The sequence below is a fragment of the Erpetoichthys calabaricus genome, chromosome 13, assembly GCF_900747795.2.
Source record: "Erpetoichthys calabaricus chromosome 13, fErpCal1.3, whole genome shotgun sequence".
NCBI classification, from domain to species: domain Eukaryota; kingdom Metazoa; phylum Chordata; class Cladistia; order Polypteriformes; family Polypteridae; genus Erpetoichthys; species Erpetoichthys calabaricus.
Genome location: NC_041406.2, coordinates 76638256 through 76663104, shown reverse-complemented (window position 1 = coordinate 76663104; position 24849 = coordinate 76638256).

The following is a 24849-nucleotide window of genomic DNA, read 5'->3' as shown; positions in this document are numbered from 1 at the left end:
CACTATATTATGTCCAAAAAATATTAATGTGGAAAACATAAATACCCAAGTCATTGCATTACTTCCTGGAGAGACACAACTCTTTCTAAGCTCTGACAAACTTGACTCTGATCACAACAATAACCATCTTCATCGACATTACAAGTCCTGACCTGGAATTACCTTTTACACTTAAACGGCGTGTACAAAGAAATTTTCCAATAAACCTTTACACTGTGCCACACACTTTATTGTTTGCTTTCTATTTGCATCATCTACACCTTCACACTATTCTATATCTCATTCATACATCACACTCTTTCTCATTCCCAACACCAGGGGTTGGCGAGCGAAGCGAGCAGGGGACGGAGCCCCCTAGTCCTGCTAGAAAATGAGTAAGTACACTTCAAACATGTTGGAGCACCAAAAACAGTGAGAGCTCTCTTTATTTCAACTTTGACTCCACTCACACATTTGCTTCAAGCCAACCAACACCTACACCTGGTCAAAGCTACAATGACACAAAGAAGAGCAAGCTGACGATGTGGAGAGAAACAGAGAAACGGATCATCTGATGAACAAAGCAACTGCAGATGAACACTATAATAATGAGATAGAGATGACCATGCAGCAAGTGATAAAACTAATCTACAGTGCTGAATTCTTTACTAACATAGCTCCCTTTTTCATGCTTAACATGTAAGAAAGCAACTTGACCAATTCACCCAGGTTCTAAAATCAAACACTCAACCCTGATATTATAACATGGAATTTGAGTACATTGTGCCTGCATTATGATGGCAGAATGGGGAGTTTGGATGAGCTGTGCTCGAGGGGTGGCCCATTAATGAACTTGCCACCCCAATTCAAAAGCTTTGCTCCACTACTGCGGCTTATGACTGGCCCACATTTTATATTAGCTTAATGACCTTGTCATGCTTATTTTTAGGTTTTCTCTCACCACTTCCTGCTACTTGCTCCACCACACTGCATTCAGGTTGCAGATGCTTACATCAACGGCACACACTTTGCTTTTTCGGATCTTCTGTCAGTGTCTGAACCAGCTCTGTGTTGTTTCTCTTGTACCTCAATTGCTTTGGGGTTTTCAGGAAGTATAAGGTATTACACCTCTGACTCTGCTTTTAGCATAGAACCCCTTTTGTTGTTTCACTAGTGTGCAGTTGCAGTTCCTTTCCTTGCTCCTCAGAATATTTCTGAACCACATGCATTTTCAAATTATAAAGCCAGTAGAATTTCATTTTGTTCCCCCTGTAGCTCCAGCACAAGAGCCTAATTTGCAATGGCACTGACTCCCTCCACATCATTTCTTCAGCCATCTGATGCCACCAGCATTTTTTAACCTCTGCAGCTGAAGAGACGAATGATGCAGAATTTGTTCATTACAGCCTCTGTAAATACACACCACACCCTTCCCCTCCTCACCTTGGCACAGCTGAGTGGCTAAAACACATTACCCTCCTAACATTCCCAAAGTCATGAACCATGCCAGGAGTAAAATGCACCGCTCATTTACCACAGACTGAGATCTATCACCACACAGGCATATTTAATGGCATGTTTCTAATATTTATAGAAGACGGTGTCTGCTCAGATGATCAAACTTTGTGCAGTATAAACCAGTTGGACAAAATTAATCACAAAGGAGAAAGAATACATCTGGAATAATTTGGGAAATTGCATAGAGTATTACATTTAGAATGAACAAAACACAAACTCTAGCTCATAATTCTGTTTAAATTATGGAACAGGTGTAGTAGACTGACTCAAGCAAACTTTCTGCTTTCTTTGTGCTACCGGTTCCAATCTTAAATTAGAAAAAAATAAAAAAAAGTTGGAAAATGTGCAGGTACTTAAAAAGATAAATGAGAGCATTTTGTGTGCATGTGTTTGTTGGTGTGCCTAATTTCAGACAGCGTGAAATTTGAATGTGTGTCAAAACTTAGTTCTTTTCTTACGAGGATTGATAACACACATTAGCATTATAATCAGTTCTTGGCCACTTCATAACCCCAATTTCTCTGCCTTTTCTCCAAATCAGAATTCTGCACTAATTAGCACTTTGCTGAGTGAAAAATTAATTTTCTCCCACAAACACTAGGAGCCTTGAACTTCAAATTGCACCTGCCAACACACTCATTGAGTGAAAATGTGAGCCTTATTAAAAGGGAAACAAACTACACAAGCCAGTTATCGCCCTTATTATCTCATTTCCCTGTTTTTTGATTTTCACTCTCATTAACAGGCTAACATTATAACTCTAAGTAAATGGTATTAAAAATGTTATTTATTTGCTTTTACTTCCTCTCGCTGTTCATTATTTATTTCACTTTCAGAACACTAATTAAATACATTAGACAAAAGAACTTGTATTTAACATTAGATCAAAATTTCCACTGTATCTGAGAAAATTATTTCATTTTTTTAAAAGAGCTGTTTTGATGTATTGAAATATTGCCATTTTCTTACTCTTATTAATATCCATCCATTATGAGATCTGCTTATTCCAACTCAGCGTGTCAGGAACAGTCATTAACAATTCATTATTATAATGTAGGCCTTAAGAACCATGAGAAGTTTAAAAAGCAAGGGGAGACCACTCATTTCATTAAACAGATTTGTATATACAGGCTTAGCCTAAATTATATTTAACTGCTTTATGAAAATACGGCTATATGAAGAAAGTTATTTAATATCCTTTTCTGACTGTCATGGTTACGATTTCCAAACTTGCTCCACGAATCCTAACACCAAATCATCTACACAGTCATTCCAAGTGCAACACAATGAGCCTGAGTCACCAATAAGATGGCGCCTACTGTTGTGGCTGGCTGTCTGCTCGTCTCGCTAGTCTATGTTTTAACTTTGTTTTTATGTTTTAGTTTATCCCAACGGCTACTGTCCTACGATCATGAGTCTTTATTCAACATATTTTCTGGCTTGCTTTCTTCTCAATTTTCATCTCCTGATGGGATTTATTGTGAACATCCACCTTTGTTTTATTCATCTCCTGACTTCTTCACCTGGACGCCGGTGTTCACCTGTATCAGTGAGTTGAATGTCCCTCGGAAATCCGCTGCCGTCGTGGAAAAAGAGCCGTAATTGCTGTTAAACAACGCCGACTCAAAGCCCAGAGCTTTGATTCCCGATGCCTGCGAGTCGTCTATGACCCATCTTCTCCTGCAGAGGACTCCATCCCTGGTTCATGGGCGCTGGACACTGGATTTAAGTTCTCCATTTCAAGGCGGCATCACTTTTCCTTGGTGTGCTCTCGGGGAGTAAATGCTGCTAATCTTTGCACGCTCACCTGTGCTCATCCCGCAACGAGCTGTTCTACTTCTATCAAGGCTGCTCTCTTGAACGTGAGATCAGTGTCTAATAAAACTTTTATTCTGCCTCAAATAATCTGGATTTCTTTTTCATCACTGAAACCTATATTTTAAATATTGACTCTTCGTGTTTTACCGTCTTGGTACCATCAGGTTATTCATTTTAAACTCTCCGCGGCTGACTCGTTGTGGTGTGGGCATTGCCACTGTTTTTAAAAGTATGTTTTTATGTCACAGCCTTACAAAGGGTCCATTTAGCAGCTTCGAACTGCAACTTTTCGAAGTGTGCAGCTCCCCTTCTTTGTTGTTTGCCGTGGTTTATAGACCTCCTGTATTTAATGATACCTTCATTTCTGAATTCTCTGATCTCCTGGCTGATATCACCCTCTCCCATGACAAAGTATTTATTGTTGGTGATTTTAACATTCATGTTTGTTGTCAATCGAAACCTTTGGTTAATGACTTTTTATCATTATTGGACTCATTTGATTTTATCCAGCATATTAATACGCCAACTCACTCTCTTGGTCACACCCTTGATCTTGTTCTTACTCGTGATATTTCAGTTAATAATATTGATTTATGCGATGTTTCTTTCACTGATCACTTTTCTATAATGATGGATATGAATATTACTGTTGATGTCCCGTTTACTAGCTGTGCTCCACACTGCACTCGCTTTTTAAATTCTTCTATTATATCAGAATTTAAAACCATATTCTCTTGTCTTGATGTGCATGTCCAAAATAATGGTATCGATGATTCTGTCTTAAACTTTTAATTCTTCTTGTAAAATGGTTTTAGACTCAATTGCTCCGTCCAAGATGTGCAGTAATAAGGGAAGATCTGCTCCCTGGCTAAATGAAACTACGTGATTGCTGCGCTGCGCCTGTCAAGCTGCTGAACGGCGTTGGAAAAAAGATGGACTGATTGTTTCTAAACAGATTTTTAGGACTTCTCTATTCAACTTCCAGGCAGCCGTTAAGAATTCTAAACATGATTTCTTTGCTGAATTAGTATCCCGTCATTCTAAGAATCCAGGGGTCTTATTTAATTCAATTAATGCGGCCATTCACCCTCATTCTGTGATGGGATTAAATAGCACTGTTCATTCATGTGAGCAGTTTCTATCATTCTTTGTCAGCAAAATTGATACTATCCGCTGTGGCATTGTTCAAACTGGCTATGAACTTCCTACTGTTAAACAGGGCATTGTCTTAGAATCCTTTGATCTAGTCTCACTTTCACAGTTAAAAAGAACTATTGACACCCTTAAACCAGCTCTCAGTCCTCTTGATATTGTACCATCACGCCTCATAGTGGAAGCCTTTGATGTTTTGGGCCCATCTTTACTAGCCATTATCAATGATTCTATAAGTGCCTGGGTTGTACCCTCATTTTTTAAACATGCTGCGGTCCGTCCCTGTCTAAAAAAGGCAGAATTAGATCCTGGAGTTTTAGCCAATTTCCCAACTGCCATTTCTGGCTAAAATTCTAGAAAGAATTATTTATGATCAATTAGTTGATCACCTTAACTCCAATAATTTATTTGAGATCTACCAATCTGGCTTTAGGCATTTTCATAGTGTTGAAATGGTCCTCCTGAAAGTATTCAATGACATCTCTATTATTACGGACTCAGGTGATGCGGCAATCCTTCTCCTCCTTGACCTGTCTGCTGCCTGTGACACTATTGACCATGAGATATTGCTGATGCGGCTTGAACATCTTGTGGGGCTCTTAACTGGTTCAGGTCATATTTAACTGGTAGACACTTTTCAGTGACTTTAAATTCCTCTTTTTCATCTACTGCTCCTCTTAAATATGGTGTTCCTCAGGGATCCATTTTGGGTCCTATTTCATTCTCTATATACCTTCGTCCTATTGGAGATATTTTTTAGGAAATTTTACATTTCTTTTCACTGCTATGCTGATGACACACAGGTTTATATTCCTGTCTGCATCTCTGTAATAAATCAACTTCACAACTGTCTCTCTGAACTTAGATCCTGGATGGCTAATAATTTTCTTGATCTGAATCAAAATTAAACGAAGGTGCTTATAGTGGGTCCATCAGCTAAAGCCCAAATTGGTCTTGGACTTCTCGGCTCTTTCTCTGTCTTTTGCAAACCTCAAGTCAGCAATCTTAGTGTAAACTTTGACAGTAACCTCTCTTTTGAGAAACAAGTAAATTCTGTAGTCAAGAGTTGCTTTTTCCAGCTTCGTCTATTAGGTAAGATCAAGCCTTTTTTTATCTTCTAGGGATTTTGAGAAAGCTACTTATGCTTTTATTTTTTCTCGCCTTGATTACTGCAACTCGCTGTATTCTGGGATTAGCAAATCCCTGATATGCAGATTACAGTTGGTCCAGAATGCTGCTGCTCACTTTCTGGTTGGGACAAGAAAGTCTGATTCTGTTTCTCCAATATTAGCTTCTTTACACTGGCTGCCTGTCAGTTTTCAAATTGATTTTAAAATCTTGTTGCTAGTTTTTAAATTTTTACATGGGCTTGCTCATACCTATTTATCCGAATTGTGTGTTTTACACCAGCCATCCAGAGTGCTTAGATCTTCTGGTCAATTGTCTCTTGTTGTCCCTCATACCAAGTGTAAAACCAAGGGAGACAGGGCTTTTGCAGCTGCTGCTCCTAGCCTGTGGAACACTTTACCTCATTACATAAAGGAGTCGTCTACAATTCAACTGTTCAGAACAAGATTAAAGACTCATTTCTATTCACTTGCATTCCGTGACCTTCAGTAATACTGATGGTTTCCTCATTGCGATTGTATAACATCACTTCTATTTATTATTTATTTTATTTTTATTTATGTTCATATATTTTTATTTCTATTTGTTATTTATGTTATTTGTTTGTTTTTTCTTTTATTCTGTTATTGTAAAGCACTTTGGCCATAGCATTCCTATGTTGTTTTAAATGTGCTATATAAATAAATTGACATTGACATAAAACCTTGCCTCATACTTGCTGCCAAACCCCCAAACATTCAGCCCCACCCCATATTATGGGCTGCAATGAATCATACTTGCATGGTGAGGCTGGATGTTTCAAAAGGAGCTGGATGTTGGTGATGTCAAAGTCTAGTCAAAGTGAACTTTATTGTCATCTCAACCATATACAAGTAAATAGACAGACGAAATTGCGAAGCTCAGGGTCCACAGTGTAACAACATGACGTGCAAATAATAAATTAAAAATACAATTAAAATTAAAATTTACAATTAAAACACAAACAAGACAAAACATTGTGCAAAGACAAGATAAAGAAGTAGCAGCAATATTGACGTGTAGTTAGCAATATGAACATTGATGTAATGTATGGTATTTGCAGTCTAGATACATAAATATCTGCAGTGGGTTGGCACCCTGCCCAGGATTGGTTCCTTCCTTGTGCCCTGTGTTGGCTGGGATTGGCTCCAGCAGACCCCCGTGACCCTGTGTTCGGATTCAGCGGGTTGGATAATGGATGGATGGATACATAAATATAGTCAATGGATATGTAATATAATAAATAAATAATAAATAATAGATATAGATAATACAGAAATTATCAGTGTATGCTAATAGTTGTTTAAGACATATGTAAACAATGACAGGTCAGAATGTTTCACAGCAGAAGGATATCAAGAGTGTCAAAATACTTAAAGGTCAGTATGAGATTTTCAGTTCTTTTTCTACATGCACACTAGTCTTTGCAGGAAAGTGGCTCACATGTATAAACGTTCTGTTTTTAGAGGTGGTTGAGGCTGTGTGGAAGATCCCAGGGGGCAGCACGGTGTTAAGGAGTCTAACAGCTTGGGGGTAAAAACTATCCTGCAGCCTGGCAGATCTGGCTCTGATGCTACAATATCTTCTCTTGGATGGCAGAAGTGTGAAAAGTCCATGTGAGGGGTGTAAGGGGTCCTGCACAATGCTGCAGGCCTTGTGGACACTGCGTTTGTAAAATATGTCCTGTAGTGAAGGGAGAGACACCCCAATAATGTTCTCTGCTGTCTTCACTATCCTTTGCAGGCACTTGCGGTCAGATATGTTGCAGTTGCCATACCAGACAGTGATGCAGCTGGTCAGAACACTCTCAATGGTGCCTCTGTAGAACATGGCGACGATGGAAGGGGGAAGACTTGCTTGCTTCAGCCTCCTCAGGAAGTGTAGTCTCTGCTGAGCTTTGGTACTCCTAACAGTCTCCACATCTAAACCGATGATGCTGAGTGGGATGTGGGCAGGATGTGATTTCCACGATTATCTCTCAGTCATTCTCACTTTTTACTGCATTTAACTTGCAGTGTGTGTTGGTCATGTGTCTTCTGGCATTACAGTAATCCCTCGCTACTTCACGGTTCACGATTCACCACTTCGCGGGTTTTTAAAGTGATTGCCCGCCTATCGCGGAAGTTATGTTCCAGACCCATCAGCAACAGGAGAAAATCCGCGATATAGAAAGACCATATAAATAAACATTTTTATAGTTTAAGCCTTAAAATACCCATCCCACATGCTTTAAACACATGTAAACTTATAAAACACACTTTGTTAACACATATGATATGTGGATGTCGGGCTAAGGATATGAGTAACATCTCACTATTATAAAACATTTTAACTTCACGCAAGACAAGACAGTGAGACAGGAAAATTGGTGATGTACAGGCTTTTAAATTATTGACAGGCAGAGCGACAAGCAGCACAAAGCCAGCACAAAGTCCACTTCTCCTTAGCGTTCATTCAGCTCCCCACCCCCTTGACAATGCGAACTGCGCCTCCGGGGAGGGGGGTTTGAGCGAACGTGCCTTCAGCCCTCACACCCCCCCACACACACACTCCTCCTCCTTCCGAACGCGCAGAGCGACAAGCAGGCATTTTGGCAGAAGCAGCACAAAGTCCATTTCTGCTCAACGTGAGTTCAGCTGCCCCCCTTCACAAAGCGAGTGCAGACACATTGACGTCTGATCGCTGCGTGCAGGCAGTGTGCAGTGTTGGTCTGAGGTGTTTAAGAATGTAGAAAGTGTTTAAGAGCATAGGAAGTGTTTATAAGAGTGTGGGAAAGGTTAACAAGAGAGTGAGAAAGGTTTATAAGAGTGTGGGAAGAGTTTATAAAGCCTTAAAATATGTATAAATAATAAAATAAATATAGGTCGCTACTTCGCGGATTTTCACCTATCGCTGGGGGCTCTGGAACGTAACCCCCGCGATAGGTGAGGGATTACTGTATTGTTAGCATTAAAAATAATTATGAACGACCTGTAAAAAGAAAGATTGAAAGACTATTCCTTAAAATAAGAACCTTCAAGTGATAATACTCTTATCAGGATTTCTTTTAATAACTAACATTATTATTATTATTATTATTATTAATAATAATAATAAAACATACTTTATTTATATAGCACCTTTCCCATGCTCAGTTATTATACAAATTCTGTCAATTTTCATATATTTGAGGAAAATCATTATTTGGGGTCAGGTAATGCTTATATTTTTTTCCCACATAAATAAAAAAGTAATTATGTGTTTGTGTTTATGAAAATTTGCCTTGCAAAGGGGTTTTCAGATATGGATTAGCTTTACAAAGCAGTGGAAGCCTGTACATACTGAGTGACCACTTTTTTTAGGTACACCTTAATATAAATAGTCTGTTCTTCCAAGCAGCCAATCACATGACTGCAGCTATATATATCCATCCATCCATTTTCCAACCCGCTGAATCCGAACACAGGGTCACGGGGGTCTGCTGGAGCCAATCCCAACCAACACAGGGCACAAGGCAGGGAACCAATCCCGGGCAGGGTGCCAACCCACCGCAGGACACACACAAACACACCCACACACCAAGCACACACTAGGGCCAATTTAGAATCGCCAATCCACCTAACCTGCATGTCTTTGGACTGTGGGAGGAAACCGGAGCGCCCGGAGGAAACCCACGCAGACACGGGGAGAACATGCAAACTCCACGCAGGGTGGACCCGGGAACCAAACCCGGGTCTCCTAACTACGAGGCAGCAGCGCTACCACTGCGCCACCGTGCCGCCCAGCTATATATATATAAATAAAATATATAAATATATATATATAAATATATAAAATATATATATATATATATATATATCAAAAAAAATAAGGGAAAACTTAAATCACACATTGGATCTTGATAAGCAAAATATTCAAGTGGAAAATCTTTACTGAATAATACTGTGTAATTCGTTGAGAACAAAATGATGTAACAATGGTCAATGGAAACCAAAATTACCAACCAACCCGCTGAGGGCTGGATTCAACATCACACCAAAAATCAAAGTCAAAAACTGAAATCACAGGCTGATCCAAATTGAGTGAATTTCAGCACGGCCACTTGTAATGTGACTCAGTAGTGTGTGTGGCCCCCACATACCTGTATGCACCCCCGACAACATCTGGGTATCCTGGGGATTGTGTGATGCTATAGAATGAGCAGAAGGTAGACTCCTTTGGAAATGTTTCCAACACCATGTTGGATCTGGTGTATGAAAAATTTCAGGCAAAGAAGATCTTACCTTGTACTAGACCTATATAAAGTGGTTTCTGACCTACCTCAATAAAAGGTCTTTAATGGGTAACGCAGCTAGTATATATCAGTCAGTCAGTCAGTCATTGTGCAACCCGCTACATCCTAACACAGGGTAATGGGGGTCTGCTGGAGCCAATCCCGTCCAGCGCAGGGCACACACACACACACACACACACGCACACACACACACACCCACACACCAAGCACACACTAGGGGAATTTAGGATCACCAATCCACCTAACCTGCATGTCTTTGGACTGTGGGAGGAAATCCATGCAGACACAGGAAGAACATGCAAACTCCATGCAGGGAGGACCCAGGAAGCGAACCCAGGTCTCCTTAGTGCGAGGCAGCAGCGCTACCGCTGCGTTAGACAAACAAGCTACTTGAATTTCCAAGGTTAGAATGAGGTAAATGAGTAAGAGTGAACACTTATATTTGTTTTTCAACTGAATGTTATCTGATGTTTTCATTTAAATGTATTTCTTAATATGACTGTGAAGTTCACTACATAAACAGAAAATGAATTGAAAAAATTTGTAAACATCTAAAAAAAAATTATTCAGAGTTTGAAACTGGCTACTTGCTTTTGGAAGTACACCAGGGAGGAATTAATTAATTGATGTTCTTGCTAGCCCGTGCCTGACAAAAACATATGATGCTCAAATGTTAAACATGGAAGCTGGGATGAAACTGTCAGGAGAAGGCTGAAAGTAGTTATTAATTCAGCTTTTGATAAATATCTGCCTGGGCTCACACTGAGCCTCGTCTGGCTTCATCTTGGAAAGCAGTTAATCTGATTGATGAAGATCCCATTTCAGATTGTCTCCCATGCTGAGTTTAATAACTGCAGATTTTTTTTTTTAAAGAAATTCCTCTTATTGCTGAACAGCAAGCTGCATTTACCACTATTTCCTTTAAGCCTAAGGAGTGAACCACTGTATTACCTTGTCACGGTGCCTGTTTTCTTCTGATAGCAAGCTTTAGCATTGTCATAGTACTGTATGTGTGTTTATCTCTATATGTGTATATATGTTTCTTCCACCTCACTGTCCTACATTGTTTTTAATAGCCAGTCATAAAAATGAGCAAATCATATTCTAAATACTTAAGATTCTGGTGAAAATTCTTTTAATAACATCGTGTCAGTAGACAACAAACACGTGGAACAGTGCTGTTCCACATTCTACAAAATATAGCTTTTTCCTCTGGAAAATATCAGTGTTCTTTTTGCCTGTCAAGTAAGTAATAAAGCCTCAGTCAATCATGCACTTTTAAAATGATACAGGGTAAAATTTAATTTTTCTCTTTAAAACAGGGGCGTGAAATTCTGCGTCACACTGATCCACGTTTATTACATTGAACTCAAATGAATACTGAGGCTCCTTTATACCCATAGCGATATGTCTGCATAACACCTCACTGTGACAGCCAAGTCAGAACTTTTCTTTCTATCTATCTTTCTATCTATCTATCTATCTATCTATCTATCTATCTATCTATCTATCTATCTATCTATCTATCTATCTATCTATCTATCTATCTATCTATCTATCTATCTATCTATCTATCTATCTATCTATCTATCTATCTATCTATCTATCTATCTATCGACGTGTTCATTTAATCATTCTCCTGAGAACAGGACACCTCAGATTGAGATATAACGGTATGACAAACTGACCTTCATTGTTTACTAACATTATACATTTTTTCCATATGATTTATGCATTCAGTTTGTTTTTTGTTTTGTTTCTTCATTCATCATATCTGAAATTATGATAATCTTTTGGAATATTGGAACACTTTATTTTATGGCTGGAAATTGGAAAAGGCCTTATCAGGAAAGCAGGATACACAATGGCATGAGGACTGTCCACCTGTCAAACACCTTTCTTATTTGACCACAAAGTAAATTCTTAAGCCATGAACCCTACAGTTTACGAAGGATAGGTTTATTTATAACCAATTAAAAATTGGTTATAAATCATACTTTGAAGTCTGCTTGAATTTTGTTTGCTAACCACTTTTCAAAATAAGTGCAGTCAGGCTGTTCAACAATGGACTAATGATAGAAACCAGACCTTCACTAAATGCTATTCTGTCTTTGAGGACACTGTCAATGCCACACAAACACACACAGTGGGGGCAGCTTAAATATGGTTATTAATATGGTTATCAGTTTGACAGCAATGTTTTAGCCACCAGAAGTTAGATTCCTGAAAGGAAATTCACATGCACATGGATAGACCTTGGAAATGCAACACATTTTGTTTTTTTACAGTTTATTATTTTTCTTCTATTCCTTTTAATTGCTATCTTTATCTAATGTTTCATATATACAGACAAACATTTTAATTAATTCAACCCCAGGTTAGTTTACGACTGTAGATATATTAACATGAATCAGTCAGTTGCCTTGCCGGAAGTCCACACTATCATTTCAAATTGAAATGAATGTGTTCTTTTCTAATTCAAATACAGGTAAGTGGATCTGATTCTCTTAACTTTACTTTACTTAACTGAATCCTGTTTCTGCATCCTATGCCATTTTATGCAATTCTGTCCCTAAACCTTTCCCTATTCAGACAGTCTGAGAAGGTGATTTTCTACTCTTTACTCCTCTTTACTAGGACCTGATTTTTTTTTTACTTCTAAAGCCCAAATCATCAAGATACATAATTTATTTTTGTACATCACTTGTTATCTGACCCCTAAAATGTTTCGGCTGTTCTAATGATCCACCCTGCTTTCTTTATTCTTCCAAATCCCCAAGAACTTTCTTACATATGGACGAGGAATGTACAACCGTTTCAGTTTTGACAAGCTGTGTCACAGTTTCTATCATCTTTCCCATGACTGCACATTTTGCTCTTCATATCTTCATTCTCCTGGCTCTCTTTTGCTTGTTTCCTGTTTCCAGCATGCTGTTGTCTTAGGTGGAAAATCTATGCAAAATTTGGGTTAGCTTCTTGTTGCAATTTCTCCTGCCCTGAACTTTTTGGAATCTAGGTTAGTTTGCATGAATTATCTGCTGCAAGAATTAACAGTAGGGTTGTCTAAAGCATTTCAGATTACCTGTCCTATGTGTAAGTTGTATGAAGTTGCTTATTGATGGCCACTGTGACTTATTGTCTACATAGTATTTTTTTCTTCAGTTTTTGTGGCAGATTGTCTTCCCCCTCTAATTCATTATTGCTTAATTTTGTTTTTTTTCTTGGATTTGCTATTGCCTGGTTATGGGGCAGTTGCTGCGTGAGTGCTCTAACTTCATGATGTTTTTAATTGTTCAATGGTGATTGGAATTAATCTTTATTGGCATATACTCTTATAATAAAAAATATTTTATATTCCTGATGATGTTCACATATTTAATTCAATACAGTATTTGGTACTAGAAGCAGAGCACAGCATGTCAGACTCTTCTGTTCATTCAGTTGAAATTTCACAATAATTTTCTGACCAGAGAAGTATTTTAAAAGTTGAACACAATAAATGTATGTATTTCTCCAAGTTAGACTGACTATATTAGAAAGATGGCAGAATGAGTAAAAGCTATGCAGGGAAGACTACAAACAGAACAGTAGGCTTTAATAGTAAAACAATACAACTGAACAAACGAAGAAGGAGAAATCCATGTGCCAACACCAGACAGCCTTTCTCTGGAAAGTATTTACTTGAGCTGTGATTAGGCAGATCTGTTAAACAGTAATTAAAAGTTATTTTAATTTCTATTGGCCTTCACTATCACCTAATGATTACAGCTTTTATTTCCTTTGGACTTCATTTTGCATGAAGCATATTTGATTAGAGAAACAGGGGAAAATTGCCACACTGACAGTGATGACTTACAAACAGTAACACTACTGCCATTGAACATCTGTCTCAGAAAAGTTTTAAATAAGTACTTGATGACTGTCATAATAGGAACAAATTTGTGTTACAGAGATACACTTTCCATAGCCAGGACATTATTTTTGCGGGGATTGGCAGTTAAGATTTTTTATAGCGGACACGATGAACTTGGTAGCAGAATGTCATCTGGGTACAGGCAAGTAGTCCTAGTGATTTGGACAAAAGGCAGCAGGAAAGCAAGTGTGTTTATTTCATAATAATTTAGTTGATTTTATACATTTTGTTACAATAAATGAATAATAGCAAACCAAATGCGACATAAGATCTGACATCCCCTTGCCTATTCAGACTGCGAAAATTCAGAAGATTCATTTTGGACTAATTGTGCAAAAAGAAAAAAACAGGCATACCAGAGGTGAGCAGGGGTCCTGTAAGGATAATATTAAAACATTTCTTCTACATTCTGAGTAAGAATTTCAGTGAGAATGTTTTTGTTTTTTTTTCCAAATTTTAAGTAAAAAAGGTTATCATTGTCTCACAGTGTTATGGCTGGTTAGGGATTTTGTGGATAAATTGACATGCCAATTGACTGATTAAATATATGTTACCACAATAAGCTGATCATTTAGAAATCAGTATGTGTGTTTATATGTAGCACTGTACTTGGTCACGTTATAAAGTGTAAGTTTGGAATTTTCTTTAGTTAGGGAGTGAATTATGCATTTCCCACCACTAAATGATTTGCATGGTTTCACTAGTCAGTCAGTCAGTCATTATCCAACCCGCTATATCCTAACACAGGGTCACGGGGGTCTGCTGGAGCCAATCCCTGCCAAAACAGGGCGCAAGGCAGGAACAAATCCCGGGCAGGGTGCCAACCCATTGCAGGGCACACACACACACCCGCACCCACACATCAAGCACACACTAGGGCCAATTCAGAATCGCCAATGTTTCACCATATATTTAAATATAAAATACATATGTGATACTGATTGATACTGGTAATTTACAAAAATGCTGCGATGCATGTAATGCAAGGAAAGGGAAGTGCTCCTTGCTGATACCATTATGTAGTGAGCAATAAAATATATAAAATCAAGAGCGTCAGGTTCAATTTAACAGAGACTATGCCATCATGACTCAATGATTCTACTTCTGATCTCTAGCAATCCTCTCTGTGGCAATGAGTTTGTGGAAGGACACTAGACTGCAATACACGTTTTTACTGATGCTTACAAATGCCAAAAACGCTGACATTATCAAGAAAAACAGGATCATCTTCCAAGATGTTCCTGGTTTAATAAATGCAATACCATCTCCAGAGAAACAAGGGAAACTGTTGACCATTTTCCATACCATGATAGCCAACTGTAACAAAAATGTAACCATTGTGAAGTAAGTTCAACACTTTATCAGTTGTACCAGCAGATGCTTCAGGAAGCAATGGCACTGGGTCTTCATGAATCATGGTTTGAAGAAGGAAATAAAACCACAGGTCAGAAGGCCATTTGTGTCTGTACTCTACTATACACTATTTTAGTGAGACCTAGGTTGTGTTTGTTACCTAAAAAATCTTAAGACTGTCCCTCAGCAATGCCTTAAGAAAATGTTCATTGTCAACTGAGAGGTTTGCCAAACCATATGCAGGATCTTCACCAAGGGATAAGCAGTAGCGAAGTCCAGATCCTGTGGAAACCACAGTGTTAATCACTTCACAATCACATCAGAATGGCTGTCCTTTAGTTCCGACTGAGGCGAGCCCCAATAAGGTGGGTTAGCCAGACAAAGCTGTTCATAGGCACTTAAAAGAGCAACCCTATAAAAGACAGGATAAATATTTCCAGCTAGGAGACCATGGCTGCTATGATTTACTCAAAAATCACAATGCATCATGATTATTTTTATCAGTTATTTTGTTGTATTTTTTTAGTTTAGTTTTGGTGACATCAAAGATCTACCATTTTGTATTTTTGTTTCTTCATCACTAAGGAGTTTGATGTCAGAACAGTTATCTTATTTAAGGCTACGCTGTGTGCTCTGCTGTTTCCTGACCTTTGTTAAAGGGAATGACCATTATTTAGGTTAAGAAAACTAGTTTCTTTAGTCATTTCTTTTCAAGGCAGGCAGTTCTTTGATTTTCAGTTTAGGGGCTATCTGCTTTAAGCTTACCAAATCCTTTTGTTTTGGTAGCTGATTTCATAGACCTTTTGGCATCAATACCTGCTATATTTTGTCTTTGATCAAACATCCTCCTCTCCCCTCTAGTAAACATGCAAACCTTTTTGGTCCACTTTTATGGAAAGATTGAATTCAACAGCCATGGGACAGATCCTATGGTGCTACATGATTCATCATGCAGCATTTCAGTTAGGGACCACTTGCGTCTCTGATAGGGCAGACAAAAAGTGGCAATGAAAAGAGAGGAAGGAAAACCCAGGACTGAAGAAGCAAAAGGGATTGCCCATATTTATTGTTAATCGATAGATGGCTGACATATCAGTCAGATACACAAATACCTTCCAATGCTTCCTTTTTCCTTTTTGTTTTGAGAACCTGCGATATTGAGTCAGTAAGATAGCGAGTCCATTTAAAGAAGGTTGTATAAAAGGCAAACGTCTGCAGTGAATATTTCAACCCTTTCAGCTGTAATCTAAAGATTACTGGGAGATGTCAACGCTGTTTTTAAAGACTTTTTTTTTCCTCTTATGAAAACAATATAATACTCAACTTTCAGAAGCATCTATTCATATCAGGTTTGTTGTGAATTTTGTACACCAGAGTCAAATTACTTTTTTTTTTCATCTTTCGCTCTATTTGATGTCATTTTGATGAGGTAATTTTGTTTTTCAGCAGTTGTATTTGTTGTGGCTTGACTGAATGATTTAGGTTGTGTGACCCTAGTCTTGTGACTAGTGATAACATGGCTGTGGGAATATAAAAGGTGACGCAGGGGCACTCTGCTTATCTTAGCGTTGGGATATTTCTAAAACACATACTGTATTGTTGCTTTGCTCTTATTTTGCACCTTTGATATCTATTTTTTTTTTCTTTTTCACTTTTGTGTTTCATTTTAGTTTTATTGTTATGATTTTCGTAACAAATTTGGCCTGTATCGTTGAAGATTCTTTTGCTAAATCCCTCATCTCCTGATTGCATTTTAACTGTTCTTTGAAGAGCAATAATTTTTCCATCTTTTCTTTTAAGCACAGTCATTTCTTCAGGCCTAACACAATAGTAAAATCATTCAATAAGTGTGACTCTAATGAAGAGGATTTCAGGTGAAATGTGCAACAATAACAATTAGAAGAGCTGGCAGCAACACTTCAGCTGATAGCTTTTGAGGTTGGGGCTTTGCAACAGCGCTTAGATGCAGAAGATACCTTTGGGATTCACTCCATTCTAGCTTTACTATTGCACACCATGAAAATTATATTGGGCACCCTCTTCAGTGCAGCCATTTTCAAAAATCAATGTTGGTCAATTTTTGACCAACAGCTAAAACTTATTTTTCTAATATTGGTTATTGGTTAGTCCACCTCTTGAATGAGCTTTGTCTCTTTATCATAATAATTGTTTCTTATTATAATGTGATTGGATGAAGGAGGTTTAGAAAGAATTTAGTGCCATTTATGATTAGCCTGAGACAAGGTTAACAACCAGCTGAATTTTAAGCAGATGAACTGTAGTATAAATGCGTATATAGTAACGTTCAAGATCCTGGTTGCCTCACAATCCTCCTTTGCATTTGTCCTTTTAAGGGGAGGCCTTTCCTCAGGAATAGGAAGAATACACATTTCACTGTAGTTAATTTATAAAGGAGTGTATGACAAGAAGGGAATAATTTTGTACAGACAAATTTACCCAGATTAATGCCAAGAAGGGTAATTTTTTCAAAAATAGTTTATGCACAAAAATTACACAAACAAACTCTACTACCTCTCTGGGCTTTTCCATATGCACTTTAACCCTCCTCTACAGGGTGGTGTATCTCAGCTGTCTAGTACTACAGCAAAAAACTCCCATTTTCACCTCTCATCTCTCTCTCTCTCTCTCTCTGTTTCTGTCACTTTCGCATACTCAAACCTGGTCTCTGTTTCTCCTGCCAGGACTGTTACATTCATCTCACCTCTGAACTACTTACTCAATAAGTAGGGCCCAAGATTACTTAATGTACTGACTGCACAAGGTGACAGCAGTAAAATGTAATATTCAAATCGTCAGATGGAATCAAAGTAGAAACCTGACAAGAGAGTTAAATAAATCTTTCAAGTAAAGCAAAGATGTTAAGTCCAAACTGAGTGAAATAAACTAAGAGAGAAATGTTGTAATTGGAGCTTTTTACTCATTTTTCCGAGATTTCTGAGATATAAAAATATTATTGGTATCGTTTGTGAGGTTATTATCCCCAGGAAATCTAATTTGCTTATTATTTTCTGGTCTTTCTATTTCTATTATTTTCTTTGTCTGTGCCATTTTTGTGAAACTTTGCGTCACGGTCCTAGTTTTTTTTTTTTACAACATGAAGTGTGTGGTCGGGCGGTGGAAGGACAGACTGGAAACAGTCAGAATGTTGGGACACCAACCAGGTCATCCCATTTAATCGTCGTGAGACGAACAGACAAAATAAACAAAACTAACGAAAATAGCGCTGTCCTGTACAAGGACTTCCTTCACAAGAATCAGTCCTTTTAAAAAGTCATGGGCTCCGGCGTGCAGCTCGTTCCAGTAGAAGCCACCTTTCTCTTTGCCGGTGCTTCATTTATATCAGTATTTCCGGAAGGGGCGGGGTTAAGTGCCCTTGCCGAGCAGCTTCTCAGAGCTGTGGGGGAAGAGGAAGAATAGGACAAGGTCAGCGGTAGCCCCCCACTCTCATCTCAGCGGGCCATTGTGTACCTTCCCCTGGCCCTTAGGGGAGTCCTCCAACGCCCATGCTTGACAAGTGCAAAGTTAATACAGACAGGGGAGAACTGGAGAGGAAAAGGAGGAATGAGTTAACTTGATCGATCAATAAATTGAGAGGGAAGAAGACTGCAACGATATGGTTTGAAAGTGAGCAGATGGAGAAATGTGCAATCATAGCAATAGAAATGCCTTCTTTGAGAGCAGGGTCATTGGTGATCAGTTCCACCGTGGAACAGGGATGATGGCAGGGTTGTACATCCTTCATGGGTACTGACGTTTGAAGTGTGACAGCTCAGAAGTCCAGGTCGCTGGCAATATCTATGCTGCAGATAAGGTGCAGGAAAGACAGAAGAAAGCTAGAAGGGAACCCTGGACTGGTAAAAATGATGGGAGAGACAGCTTGTGAAAGGAGTAGATGAAGCTAACAATGAGTCGTTAGGATTTTCGTTAGGTGAATGGCAATGATATGATGAGCCTGCATCCATTGACTGAGTGCCATATGGAGTTTATCGGATGTGTTACTGTTCCTTTTACCGTGACTTTTTTTACTGCTTTTATGGTTGGACACCTTGATGGTCTGTTGTTTATATTTATTCATTCCTTTATTATAGTTTTTCTATATGTAATTTTCCACTATGAAACTGTTGTTAATAAACTCATATACTTTTGTTTTGCACACTTCAGTGCTGTTGTCTGCCTCCTCACCTGCCTTAGTACTTCCTCTGTGGCAAACTAAAAGACACCCAACAAGAGGAAGGAGCTGTTTTGTGGCTGTTGAGTCAGCCAATTCAATGATATTGCATCCTAGGATGCAATGGGACAGAGTGGTGATGACATTACCACCGTGATTGTTTAAAGTTCATCTAGACTGTTTTGAATCTATCCATGATTTGGGTAGTATTCTACTTTAGATTGCAGCTCTCTGTTTATTGTGGTTTCTGATTTTTCTGTGTTTCTTTGACTATGATTTTACATTTTTTGACATTCTGTATTAGTATTCTGGTTGTGACCTGCACTTTGTTTTACTGACTTTGTTCTTTCTCCTGTTCCCAATCTCTAAATATCTTTTTGGCTGCCTCAGCAGACTGCACATAATCATGGATCACCATGAATGAGTCCAAGAAAGAACAAGTTCAAAGATATAGAAATTAAATAATGTAATTAAATTAAAATGATAAAAAGATATATAATTATATAAAGAATAAACATAAATACTAAATAAATTTTAGTAATTATAGAATTTAAAATGAAAGAAAAAGACATAAAAAAAGGAACTGAAACATAAGCGGGATTGGGGGGGGGGGGCCCTGGCTTAATAGTACAGCAGTTCTTTATATCCTGGAATATTATGTGTTTTCTTTGCAATGATCTGCCCTTTATTTGCCAAATAAAACATGTCATTAATGTATTCTTTTGCTTGATTTAGTTTATGGAACTTGCTTTAGTCAACTTGAGGCTGTTGTCTAATTGAAAAAAAGATGTTGGAATTATAAGATAACAGTACTTATAATTTTTGACACATGGAACATCAGAATAACAAAGTAGTCCAGTCCTTTTTAAAACTGATTTTATACAGGCAAAAGATGAGGAAATGTAGCCTCCTTACATTCTAGGCAAAATTATGGAAACTATAAGAAATAAATTAGAAAAGAACCTGTATGAAAATAATATAGTAAATAACATACAGCATGGGATCACTAGAGGAAAATCCTGCTAAACCATTCTATTACATTTATTTGAACAGGCAACTGGAATAGCTGACAAAAAATAAAGCATACAACATAATTTACTTAGACTTTTAAAAAGCCTTTGATACAGTCCCACACTAAAGATTGACCTGAAACTAGAGGCTGTAGGCATCAGAGGTAGCCTCCACATCTGAATCTCAAGTTGGTTAATCGGCAGGTGCAGAGGTGAATGCTCCACGTGGAGTAAAATCATCAGTAGAGTCCCTGAAAGGCCTGTCCTTGGACCATTACTTTTTATGATTTATATTAATGACATGGAATTTGGTGTAGTTAGTAAATTGGCAGACAATGAGGGGCAGCAAAAACAATTCAGGTATACTTGGACAAGCTTCAGAATTGGGCAACCACTTGGATAAATCAGTTTAATATAGAAAATTGCAAAGTGCTGCATGTGGACAAAAGAAATGTTAATTATAAATACAACATCGGAGACACTGTCCTACAGAAAACAACCTCTAAACAGGATTTAAGTATTTATGTTGACACAACATTTTCATCATCTTAGCCAGCGTTTCTCAACCTTTAAGTATTTGCGATCCGAGTTTTCATAACAGTTTTAATCGTGCCCCCCTAACATTTTTTTGAAAGGAGCCCAATTTGTTCTTTTTAAATTAATGATATATCATAGATGCATATTTTATTATACCTACTTAACTTTTATCGACATTTATCTAACTCTATATTTATTTTTCTAGTATCAGAATGTAGTTTAAGTTAATTTGTTTTGGTTTCAATAGATGAATTTTTCATATTTTCGATTCTTGTTTTCTTTTTTTCACATCTTCGCGCCCCCCTTTTTGTTACTTCGCGCCCCAGTGGTTTGAGAACCACTGATCTTAGCAATGCACAGAAGCTAGAAGAAAAGACATAGAAGCACTTAAAGCAAAGAAGAGCAGCCAAGTGCTTCCCAGGACCTGAAAAATAAGTTTGGTGTTTTTCAAGTCAAAGTTATTTCTGAACAGACATGGTATATATGCATTTGACATGCAAAGTATTCTAAAATTAAATGTTTTCTCTAAATTTTTAAAAATATTTTGCCCGCACTTGCGTTTTATAATGGAGGTTATGGGGCACAGAGCACCAGTGGAAAATAAGCCCAAAAAGTTACCAAATGCGTCCACTTTAATTTGGCCAAAGTTTCAATATAAGAAAATGTATCTTTCATGTTTTCAATGCATGTTTGTGACAACAAAATGACTCTGAAAATAAATATTTTATAGCATATCCCGGTACTGTTTTTCTTGAGGTGAGGATGAATTTTCTTTTTTGCTTGTGTGATAGGAGGAGAAGTTCTCACATAAATGCAGAAGTAAAGCAAAACAATAACAAGCATGTGGCAGAAAAAGTAATTTGAATTTGTCTTGGAGAGGAAACCATGCCCCTGGGGGTGAAAGGTTATTATAGATGAAGACAAATACTGAGGTAGCATACATAGCTGGTTTTCTTTTAAAAATACTGAATATCATAGTTCTGGTGTTTTTTTGTTTGAAAATGATGTATATAAGATATTTTATAATGTGTGTAATCTCATGACATGGATAAATGCTTGATAACTTTCTTTGATTGACAAATGGGCATAAGTTTTTAAACTTTGATTTTCTGATGATGCTCCGTGCCCCATAGCCTCCATAATAAAATACCAGGGCAGGCAACATATTTTTTTAAATTTATAGAGAACACTGAACTTTAGAACACAATTTTTTTTGGCAAATGCTTATATATTATCTTTGTGAAAATACCACTTATCCTTTAGGGACATGTCTTACTCTGTCAGAGTTAAACCTGTTTAGTCTTGAGCAGAAAAGACTGCATGGGGGCATAATCCAGGTCTTAAAAATTCTCTAAATCATTGATAAAGCAGATCCAGCAGAATTCTTTCAACATAAAAGTGAATCACATACTCAAGGGCACCAATGAAATCAAGAAGAAGTGCATTTAGGACTGAAGCCAGGAAGCACTTCTTTACTCAAAGAATTGTGGGAATCTGAAAGAAAATACCAAGCCATACAGTGAAGCAGAAAACTTGGCAACATTTAAGAAGTGTCCTGATGAGATGCTGGGACAGCTTAGCTATTATACTGAATGGTCTCTCATTTGTCAAATATTTTTGAACTTCTTATGCTCTTAGTGTCTTCACAATAAGCAGTCATTGCAATGGTGATCTCAGTTGTTATTTAAAGGAAAATTCCTGGCTAATATTACCAGGATAATTTACAGCATCCCATAACAATATGAAACTAGTTTAAATGGATTCAGTGAATGAATAAATAGCAAAAACAATAATGTGATAGAATAATGTTGTGCTTCTGGGATATGCTTTATGAGTCCAATCTTATAGCTTTTGTGTAAGTTGTGCATTTTCTCCAGATTTCAGCTTTCAGTCCATTTATGAGGGGTGTTGCAAAAGTCATTCGGTTCTTAGTGAGCTGCCACCTTGTTCACATTGACAGGAGATCAAAATTTTTCTTTCCTGAGCATATAAAACAATATCTCACCCACATGAATTCACTGCACATGGTAAGAGGGGGAACAGGGAGAGAAAAAGTGGTGGCCCCTGCCTGATTCTGAACCAGTTGGTTTTCCAAATTACTTCAATATAAATGAAAATGATACGTGTATGAGGGTACCTTGCAATGGATTGTTGTTCCTTGTATGCAGTTCTGTCAGGAATGGTGTCAGGAATAACTGCAGACTGAGCAGAAGAAACATGGTTAAAAATGAATGGATAACAATAATAAAAATAACACTTTTTTATAATGAGCTTTTAATAATCTCAATAATAAGTGCTTGAAAGTAGATAAAATACAGACAGGAGTCAGCTACCTAGATATAAAAAGAAAATACAGATCATTTTGCACACATCATTCAAATACATTTAACATTAAAACCCTTAAAATACAAACACGCTTTAAAATTTTTTATAAGCATTGACAGCCTGTGGTGATCTCAGTAAGAGCTGTTGAAAATGCCCATACAAGGGTCACAAATTAGTCCTCGGCTGTCAGCAGACTGGAATTTGATAATGTAACAAGATGGATAGAAGTGTAAGGTTGAAGAAGGTGTAACAAATAAGAAAGTACAAGGTTGGTGCAATAAAGTAGTAGAACCAAATGAAAAACAAACAACACAATAATTTAATGATTTTACAGATGAGAGTTTAGGTGATTGGCTATAGTGTACAATACTTCACCCTATCACAAACGATGCCAGTAAGTCAGCAGTCTTCTGGTGATGTATTTGATCCATAGCAGGTTAAACCTAAAACGCCCTTGCACCCTTTCCTGTGATACTGATGGATTAAATAATATAATTAAAGTAGTATAAAGAAAATGACCCAGAGCAACAGACAAAGAGGAGAGCAAATGTATTAAATCAATTATACAAACACATAAACATAAATGGCAGCAATCAAATCCATAATATGTGCTCCGCCACCACTCCAACACATACAGCATACAAATAACACAAAAGAAAAAAACTTATTGACAACACACAACACGGACTCCCCGCAGTTCTGTCACATCTTGAATGAAATTGTAGTCCTATTTTCTCTTTTTTGCAGATTCTGTCAAAGTGCTATCATAAAAATTAATCTAAAGATTTTTTTCCACTCACCCAAACTAGATACTCTTGACTGTCCTGTTTGTTTCTTCCTGTAGCAAGTCGGCTGATGAAATCTTCATGATAGCCTCCTCCAAACTGGAAAGGGCTTCATCTTTTAAGTGAGGCAATCTCCTGTCTGGCCTTGGATAGACTACGCTTGTATTCTCCACCATAAAGATTGTGTTTAGTATCTTTCTTTTTTTCCCGCCTTTTCATGCTCTTTTTTTGACTGAAATTTAGTGTCCATTACCATGGCAGCCTCCCGGAAATTACTGCAACAGACCATACCCACAAAGGTCCTCCTTATTGTCGTCTGCCCAATGTGCCTGTTTTTATTCCCTCCACTTTATTATATGTGCTTGGTTGGAGACATGGTTTACATTGGGGACAACACAGAGAAACAAAAGACAAACCAGAAGATACATTGCTACAAGTTAATTTGACATATTGTGTTGCACTTCAACTACTCATATCAAATCACACTAGGACTAGAATTGCCCATTAAATTTCAAAGCTCACTTGGTTCCTGTTTCATATTTGTAGTCTCGTGGGGCCAGATAGGGTTCTCAAATGAAAATAAATATCTGGGAACAACTTGTTAACACTAGAATCCCTGAAGTCTCGCAAAAACTTGTAATCCTGGGCCACCTTAAATTCCTTTGCACCTCTCTGCTTTGCAAATATGATATGAGCAGAAGTAGCAAGCGGCCTGCTATCCCATCCCCCTCACTGCCTCAGCTCAACAGAATGCAGACAGACTTCTTCTTTTTGGGCACATACACTGTCAACATGGCACTGGGAAATCTAAACACCAGCGTGGAGAATTGTTCGTGTGCTGAACTGACTTT